Source organism: Pan paniscus, chromosome 1, assembly GCF_029289425.2.
Source record: "Pan paniscus chromosome 1, NHGRI_mPanPan1-v2.0_pri, whole genome shotgun sequence".
NCBI lineage: Eukaryota > Metazoa > Chordata > Mammalia > Primates > Hominidae > Pan > Pan paniscus.
Genome location: NC_073249.2, coordinates 133,376,615 through 133,386,307, shown reverse-complemented (window position 1 = coordinate 133,386,307; position 9,693 = coordinate 133,376,615). Strand labels below are relative to the sequence as shown.

The 9,693-nt window shown below is 46.7% G+C and overlaps 1 protein-coding gene across 3 annotated transcripts in view; it reads right to left on the bottom strand.

The window, feature by feature from the left end:
- Positions 1-9,693, bottom strand: part of BCAR3 (BCAR3 adaptor protein, NSP family member) — a 277,512-nt gene that overhangs the window by 69,034 nt on the left and 198,785 nt on the right. The gene's annotated exons all lie outside the window — the stretch shown is intronic.

Sequence of the window (9,693 nt, the reverse complement as noted above, 5' to 3'; positions counted from 1 at the left end):
ACCAAGAAATGGCTAAAACAGGGCTCTGGATTTGTATTAGTTTCCAGGACTGCCAAGACCAATTACCACAAACTTGGCTACTTTAAAATAGAAATGTTTCTATTGTCTCACAGCTCTGGAGGCTAAAAATCCTATATAAAGTATCCAGAGGGCCACAATGGCTCCAAAGGTTGCAGGGAGGAGCCTGCCTTGCCTCTTCCTCACCTCTGGTGGTTGCTAGCACTCCTCGGCTTGCAGACTCATCCCCCAGTCTCTGTCTGTCCTCTCATGGCCTTCTCCCTCTGCACCTGTGTCTGGTCCAAATCTTCTTCTTATAAGGACACCAGTCAGTGGATTAGGGCCCATCCTTGTCAAATATGACCTCATCTTAATTTGATTATATCTGCAATGACCCTATTTCCCAATAAGGTCACCATTCACAGTTACTGGGGGTTAGGACTTCAACATATCGCTTTTGGGGGACACAATTCAACCCACAGCAGTGTCCTAGCACTCACTCCAAACCTCTCAGCTATTCTGCCTCAGAACCTTCCAGGCCAATGGGAAGGCAAAGCCCCAGAGACACTAGGGAAAGCCAGGGTGGCAGAGGACAGTGACTATTGGGGTGGCAGGAGATGAGGTTAGAGGTGGACAAGCCACACCAGATTCAAAGTCCAATATGGAGCTGAGTCCCGTCAGAAGCCACAGTTTCAATTCTTGCCTGCCTGTTAGTTTTTGAGTCTCTCAGTCATCCCTACAGTTCGGGATCTCAGAAGAATCCTTCCTCGAGTTAGGGAGGATGGTGCCTCAGCTTCAAGGCTGATGCCTGCAGCACAGAATACAAATTCACACAGAATGTAAATCTGGTCTTATTCCTCTCACTGGCCAGATCATGTTCCTTTCAGCACCTCCAGAGGGCAGCTCCAGGGTTTGACCTTATCTCAAACCATCAAGTTCAGGAGGCCCAGTGAGAAGTCACTTCTCTCTGACTTGTGGCACAAGAAAACCCATCTCAGGCTGCATGGACAAAGCAGTGTCTGGCCTGAGGAGTTATCCACGCAAGCCCCAGGCAGGAGCAGTCAGGGTTCAAGTACCCATGCTGCCCCCACACACCTGTTCATCCATCTGGGCTAAAGATGCCAGAACCGACCAGGGCAGCAGAGAGATGCTGCTCAGAGCTGACAGGTACACCTCATAAGATGCAGAGATGCGTCCAAATCCTGCACAATGTGACAAAAGCACTATCCTCGTGATTGTGCAAGATCACAAAATTTGCCCAAGGACTCACTTTTGTTGAAAGCCTGTTATGCATTATTGGGAAGGCAAAACAGAAACAGCAAAGGTGCAAACAGCCTAGAGCAAGGGTCAGAAAACTCTGTAAAAGGTTCTGTTAGGCTTTTGAGGCCACAGTGTCACAACTACAGAGGCCCTAACTTAACAATGGTTCCACTGATTTTCAACTTTACGACGGTGCTGAAGTGATACATATTCAGTAGAAACTGTACTTCAAATTTTGAAATGTGATCTTTTCTGGCCTAGCAACATGCACTATGATACTCTTAGGTGATGCTGGGGTAAACTATAATATTCAGTAGGCTAAGCTATAATATTCTCTAGATTAGGTGTATTAAATGCATTTTCAACTTATGATATTTTCAATTGATGATGGGTTTATTGGGATGTAGCCCCATCGTAAGTGGAGGAGAATCTGTATTCAATCCCACCATTATAGGAAAAGCAGCCACGACAATACATAAATGAATGGGCATGGCTGTGTTCCAATAAAACTATGGATGCACATAAAAACTGGAACTTTATGTAATTTTGCCACTCTTCTTTTGATTTTTAAGAAGCCATTTTAGCACTTCGGGAGGCCGAGGCAGTGGATCACCTGAGGTCAGGAGTTCAAGACCAGCCTGACCAACATGATGAAACCCCGTCTCTAATAAAAATATAAAAAATTAGCCAGGCGTGGTGGCGGGTGCCTATAATCCCAGCTACTTGGGAGGCTGAGGCAGGAGAATTGCTTGAACCTGGGAGGCAGAGGTTGCAGTGAGCCGAGATTGCATGGTTGCACTCCAGCCTGGGCAACAAGAGCGAAACTCCACATAAAAAAAAAGCCATATTAAAATATAAAATCCACTTTTAGCTTAGTGGTCATATAAAAACAGGTGGTGGGCTAGATTTGGTCTTAGGCTATAGTTTGCTGACCCCTTGGTCTAAAGATATCCACAAATGCTCGAAGATTAACGTCACTGTGGTAACAAGGTTTCCAAATGGACATCTCCTTTCCTCCCTATTTACTGGCTTCTGGCACAATGCTAGGTACTGGTGTGGTCCCAGGAACTGCCCCTAGCTTCTCTCCCTCACCTGCACCATTTACATCCTGTTAGAATCTCTCAGCTTCCCTAATAACTGGGTCTTAATTCTATCTCTAAAAGCCCTTCAGCATGTGGCCTAACTTTCCATTCCCACTGCGACTATCTCAGGTTAGGCTCCTGGTAACACTTTCTTCCCACCTGGTCTGACCTGACTGAACAATTACAAACACATGGTATATACTAAAAAATATCTGTTGAATGAGCCACTGCAGTCAAAAATCTTCAAGCTCAGCACTTTTTCCATCTCATCAAGGGTCTGGCCTCCCTGGTGTGGCCCATCTCAAAATGGAAAATTTCTCCTACTGAGGTGGCAGCACTTAAGGACTGAAATACAAGGCTTTAACTTGCCTTTTTTTTGTCTGTTTTGATACACTCTGGCTCTGTCGCCCAGTCTGGAGTACAGTGGCGCAATCTTTGCTCACTGCAACCTCCACCTCTCAGGTTCAAGCAATTCTCCTGCCTCCACCTCCCGAGTAGCTGGGATTACAGGCGCATGCCACCATGCCCGGCTAATTTTTGTATTTTTTTAGTAGTCAGGGGCTTCACCATGTTGGCCAAGCTGGTCTCGAACTCCTGACCTTGTGATCCGCCTGCCTCGGCCTCCCAAAGGGCTGGGATTACAGGCGTGAGCCACCACACCCAGCCTAGCTTGCTTTTTAAGGTCAGGCTTATTGGGTATAATTTGCATTCGGCAAAAGTCACCCTTTTCAGTACAATTCCATGAGCACTGACAGCCAACCCCAGTTGGGTAACTACCACTACAATCACGATATTTCTATTTCTATCATCCCTGGAAGCTCCTTGGTGTACTTCATCTCTTCTCCAACCTCTTTTCAACCATTTATTTGTTTTCTGTCACTATAAGTTTTGCCTTTTCCAGAATATCATACAAATGTAATTTTAGAGTACGTAGCCTTTGAGACTGTCTACTTTCACTCAACGTAATGTATTCAAGATTCACGCATGATATGGTTTGGCTGTGTCCCCACCCAAATCTCATCTTGAATTCCCATGTGTTGTGGGAGGGACCTGGTGGGAGGTAATTGAATCATGGGGGCAGGTCTTTCCCATGCTGTTCTCGTGATAGTGAATAAGTCTCATGAGATCTGATGTTTAAAATGGGGAGTTTTGGCTGGGTGCAGTGGCTCATGCCTATAATCCCAGCACTTTGGGAGGTTGAGGTGGGTGGATCATTTGAGGTCAGGAGTGCGAGACCAGGCTGGCCAACGTGGCAAAACCCCACCTCTACTAAAAATACAAAAAAAATTAGCTGGGCATGGTGGCCCAGGCCTATAATCCCAGCTACTTGGGAAGCTGAGGGAGGAGAATTGCTTGAACCGAGGAAGTAGAGGTTGCAATGAGCCAAGATCATGCCACTGCACTCCAGCCAGGGCAACACAGTGAGACTCTGTCTCAAAACAACAACAACAACAACAACAAAAACGGAGTTTCCCTGCACAAGCTCTCTTCTCTTGTCTGCTGCCATGTGAGATGTGCCTTTCACCTTCCACCATGATTGTGAGGCCTCCCCAGCCATATGGAACTGTAAGTTCAATAAACCTTTTTCTTTTGTAAATTGCCCAGTCTCAGGTATGTCTTTATCAGCAGCATGAAAACAGACTAACACAATGTGTGTTTCTGCGTATATCAACAGTCCACTCCTAGGCTGGAAGCAGTGGCTCACACATGTAATCCCAGCACTTTGGGAGGCCAAGGCAGGAGGAAGGCCAGAGTTCGAGACCAGCCCAAGCACACAGGGAGACCCCATCTCTACAAAAAATAAACAAGTTAGCTGGGTGTGGTAGTGAGTGCCTGGAGTCCTAGCTACTCAGTGAGGTGGGAGGATCACCCAAGACCAGAAGTTTGAGGTTACAGTGAGCTATGATTGCACCACTGAACTCCAGCCTGGGCAACAGAATGAGACCCTGTTTCTTAAAAAAATAAGTAAATAAAAGTCCATTCCTCTTTAAGGTTAAATAATATGCCATTATATGGGTGTACTACTTTTTTCCAGTTGAAGGACTTTGGGGTTGTCTCCAGTTTTTGTTTTTGTCAATTACGAATAATGTCACTACAAACATGCATATAGACTTTTATACGGACATGTGTTTTCATAAGGTTTTACTTTTTATAAATGGCCACATTTTCATAGACCTGAAGGATAAGATTCCATTGAATGAGGGAGACTGTCATCCATACCTAGGATGTGGGAACATCCTACCTCAGCATTTTTAATAACTGTAGTAACACCGAACCTCCCAAGAATATTTGCAGAGAATGTTTTTGGGGTGGCGTGGAAGAAGTTGGGTGGGAGCTCCCTTTCGTCCCTCTGCATGTGGGCCCCAGAGCGGGCCAGGGCTGTTTTACATTCACTGCTGGCGGTGTTTGATCTCTGGTCCCACAGGGGATGGCGCTGGCTCTGCCAATGTGCACACTCAGGCAAAAACCTGCAGAGCCAGCCAATCGGCCCATTATTTGGTTCATATAACTTGTTAAAATCTCATGGAATGTACAGCGTGCCATTGTTTTTGTAAGTCCCTTTCATGGCTTTGTGAGCTGGCTAATTCAGAGCAGACTGGCCTGCTTTCCTGCTGGAAGAAAAGGCTTCTCTCAAAGACAGCTATTTAATTGTGACCATGGCTGCAGCCATCTTGAGCACAAAAAGGGAGCTGAAGTCACGTCACCCCTTCTCCACTGAGGTCTCCGGCAGCCAGGGCACTTATTCTTGGCATTGGAATTTGCATAATTACTCCTTTTTAAATATGCTGGGTGACCTAATATATCCCCAGCCGGCTGCAGGAAATGGCCTTGCTGAGATCTGAGCCTTGGATGGCCTGTAACGTCTATAGACCTAGAAGACCCTTGGGGAAGGAGAATTTTCAGAGCATTGACCCCACAAAGGACAGCTTCCTGAGTTTCTCTGGGGTCATCTGCACTGTGAAGGGAGAAGCTGCAGGGCTCTGTCCCCACTCAGGATAACAGCTGCAGCCTTGTCCTTTCTTCTCCTAACCTGCGCAACAAGCTCAGAGACTGTAGGTCATTCTATTACAGCTCACAGTGGGTCTAACAAGAACCCACCAAGGCTGACTACAAAAGAAAGAGGACATGCGTTCACTAGGAATCTAGCCAGGAACAAAAGGTTGCATTCCGTCCTGACACTTCCTCACTGCAGTAGCCTGGAGAGCAGGCCTTTGTCCACAGGCGGGCAAGCGTGCTGTTTACAGCCTGGCCACAAAAAAACACTTGCCTATTCACGGCTAATTTGAAAAAAAAAAACAAAAAAAACAGGCATTCCAATATTTTTTTCTACTTCACCATATTTTCTAATGTAACTTTTTTGAGGACAATTTATTTTAAAATGGAAAATGTATAATAAACACTTCTTCTAAAAGAAAAATCACCCAGCCCTGCCCTAGCCAATCACTTCCTCCCTTAAAAAACTATAGCTTAAACCACCCCTAGAAAAGAACTCTTTACTAAAATAACTGTAGGGCTGGTGTGTGAAGAGGCCAAAAAGAATTAGTCTTGGCCCAGCATGGTGGCTCATATCTGTGATCCCAGCACTTCGGGAGGCTGAGGCAGGAGTATCACTTGAGGCCAAGAGTTCGAGACAAGCCTGGGCAACATAGTGAGACCCTGTTTCTACAAAAAATAAAAAAAAATTAGGCATGGTGGTGGTCATCTGTGGTCCCAGTTACTTGAGGGGGCTGAGGTGGGAGGATTGCTTGAGCCGAGGAGTTCAAAGCTTCAGTGAGCTATGATCCTGCTACTGCACTCCAGCCTGGGCAACAGAGTAAGCCCCTGTCTCAAAAAACAAAACAAACAAAGCAGCACTAGTCTTGAGGCTAAAAGGAATATAGGTATAAAGGGGAAGGAGAAAATGTAAAATTTTTCTTTTTTTTGAGACGAGTCTTGCTCTGTTGCCCAGGCTGGAGTGCAATGGCCCAATCTCGGCTCACTGCAACCTCCGCCCCCCAGGTTCAAGCGATTCTCCTGCTCCAGCCTCCTGAGGTGCCTGCCACCATGCCCAGCTAATTTTTGTATTTTTAGTAGAGTCGGGGCTTCACCATGTTGGTCAGGCTGGTCTCGAACTCCTGACCTCAGGTGATCCACCCACCTCGGGTTCCCAAAGTGCTGGGATTACAGGCATGAGCCATCGCACCCAGAGGAGATAATATACATTTATATTTAGTGCTGGTTGTGGGGGCAACTTCTGAAGCTTAAAGATGCAGTTCCAGGGGAAAATAAAAGGAAGAGAGTGATAAAGAGTGGAAGTGAGCCTAGGCTTCATAGGTTGAAAGGGGGTTACAGAAGTGAACCATAATGGATCACAGAGCAATGCAGGAGTGCTGGGGTAACTTCCACTCTTCTGGGAACATGGTGGTGGCAGTTATGATCCATCATGACCTTGGTCTTCATATCCAAGATACAACATGAAATGGTATCCTGTTCCAATCAATACGGCGATCTTAGGATCAACAGGGATATCGCACAATTAAGAACTCCTTACCACTGGCTACAAGATTTTCCTCTCCAGCCTATTCTAGGCATGGAGAATCCTATAAACTTAAGCTAGAAGGAACAATAGCCTACTCCAAGGTTTCTATCGTGGGGACAATGGAACCCACAGAGAGCAGGTGGCAAATCCAGGGTCACATTGCTAATTAGAACAAAAGTGTGGGCTGGGGCGCGGTGGCTCACGCCTGTAATCCCAGCACTTTGGGAGGCCGAGGTGAGTGGATCACAAGGTCAGGAGATCGAGACCATCCTGGCTAATACGGTGAAACCCCATCTCTACTAAAAGTACAAAAAATTAGCCAGCTGTGGTGGCGGACGCCTGTAGTTCCAGCTACTCGGGAGGCTGACGCAGGATAATCGCTTGAACCTGAGAGGCGGAGGTTGCAGTGAGCCAAGATTGCGCCACTGTACTCCAGCCTGGGCAACAGAGCAAGACTCCGTCTCAAAACAAAAAGAACCAGAGTGTGGACCCAGCTCCCTCCCTGGGGTGGGGGGTCTCAGGGGATGTGAATCTCTGTTGGACAGCTATCTGGGAAGGGGAACACATGGAGCTGTTATCATTTATTAACATTTTAGCACTGCTATTTTATCAAATTTTCTAAGCAACTACTTGATAGTGATCTAAGAAACTGGACACAGTGTAATTGTGTTTTAACGAAGTAAAAATCTGGGCAAGTGCAATGGGGCAGTGAGTAGGTTGAGCAGTATAGAGATAAAATTCTACTTCATAATTTTGCCTAGGGTTATTGGCTCTAAAAGATATTTCCTCCTATTAAAAAAAAATGTTTGGTTTTATCTAGGGTAAGGTATGCTAGGTACGCAGAGGAAAATTCCAGAGCTGTACGCCAGGAACCGAAGTCACTAGCTACATGGTAAACAGCAGGAGGAAGGTGGAGCCACTCTGGAGGGTTCAGCTTTCCAACCTGGAAGAAATCTTTCCTTTCAATGCAGGGAAACAGAATCAATTACGTTTGACCACAGAAAAGGACCTCATGATTAGACAAAAGTTAAAACCAAACTATCAAGATGATCATGTTCTGAGCTACTGTGGGGGGAAAAAAATGTGAGGAGAGAAGGTTAGGAAAAATGTGAAAAAAACCAAAATTCTCTCCTGTAAGTGCCAGAATTAAAGAGACGGAAACAGTGAGGAATGAGATTCCCCAAATCCCTGGACTACTTTGGATCTGCAATTTATTTTCCTCTCACATCCAAATATCAAATTGAGCCTTTGGGGTCTTGGTGCTGTCAGGAGTCCCAGCAGGAGGCCAGCCTGCTGGACAAGGTAAAAGAGCTGCCCAACAGCCCTGGGGCTTCCCAGCCATGCATATTTTCCTCCATTCCACTTGGGATGAACGACCGGTAGCTAAGCAACCGAGAAACCGGTCCCCTTTCACCCGGCATGAATGTACTGCAACACAAACGGTGCACGGTGCTAGGAGGACACACATACAAACTGCCAGAGCTGAATGTTGGATTCTTCCTCCACCCAACTCTCTCCTGCCATGACACTGCAGTCCCCTCGCCCCACGAGCTATGAGGGTCAGCCTCAGAACCTTGTCTCTCCCAGACCCAAGGAGGCAGGAGGCAGTCCCAGACCTCTCTCTTCTATCTGGGCACTGAAAAAACCAAGGGAAGATGGTTGGAAAGTCTCCGATGGGGAAGGGAGCAGCATTTTTTTTTTTTTTTGAGATGGAGTCTCACTCTTGTCACCCAGGCTGGAGTGCAATCGTGCAACTTCGGCTCACTGCAACCTCCGCCTCCCAGGTTCAAGCAATTCTCCTGCCTCAGCCTCCCGAGTAGCTAGGATTACAGATGCCCGCCACCACACCCGGCTAATTTTTATATTTTTAGTAGAGACAGGGTTTCACCATGTTGGCCAGGCTGGTCTCGAACTCCTGACCTCGGGTGATCAGCCCACCTCGGCCTCCCAAAGTGCTGGGATTACAGGTGTGAGCCACCGCACCCAGCAGGGGAGCAGCATTTAAAGACACAGGGAGGGAGGGAGACCTGGGGCTGGAGCTCCTGCCAGTATTTGGACTGCTGTCTGTTGGCCACGACTGGGTGCTTCCCCTGCCTGGATGAGACTCAGGATAGGATAAGACTCCCCCTATTCTGGAGTCAAAATGGATCCTAAAATTTGGCTTCTTGATGCTTGTTTTTTTCGGCCAATGAATCTGAACCTACTGGAAGGGGCCTTTATGACACAACATAATTCACATAGAACTACTTTTCTCCAAGTTCAAGAGGCATTAAATGCACAAGCGGATTGTAGATAAGAAGTTAAGGGGGTCAAACTGCACCTCAGTTTATCTGCAACTCTCTCACCTCCCTTGATTTATCTCCAGCCATGAGGCACCAGCTGGCATCAACTTATGAGGCCTTCCTGGCACTGGTCAGCCCGGCTCCACAGGGCAACTAAGTGTGAGAAGTGCTACAACAGACCCAACCCAAGAAGATGGGTCCCTGGGTCCCCTTGGACCTTTATGTCAGAGACCTCTATGAATGTGCTTTCAGAGCCTTAGTGTCCATAGAGGCAAATGAAAATACATACCCTACATTGGCTCAACACATTCCCAAACCATCCCTCTAAACCAAGGGTGAAGTGAGAAAGAAAAAAAAAGTGGTGCATTCAGGAAGGATACAGACACATCATTTATAAGGCTCTGACTAGATTCAGATCAAGTTAGGAGGAAAGGGTACCCTTCGGAATACCTCAACAAGTTCTTGAAAAGGAGAACCCTCTGAACCTCAAAGAGCAGTTCCATCACATCTCACTGTCAGGAGAAGGCAAAGAGAGCCCAGATAAACAGAAGCC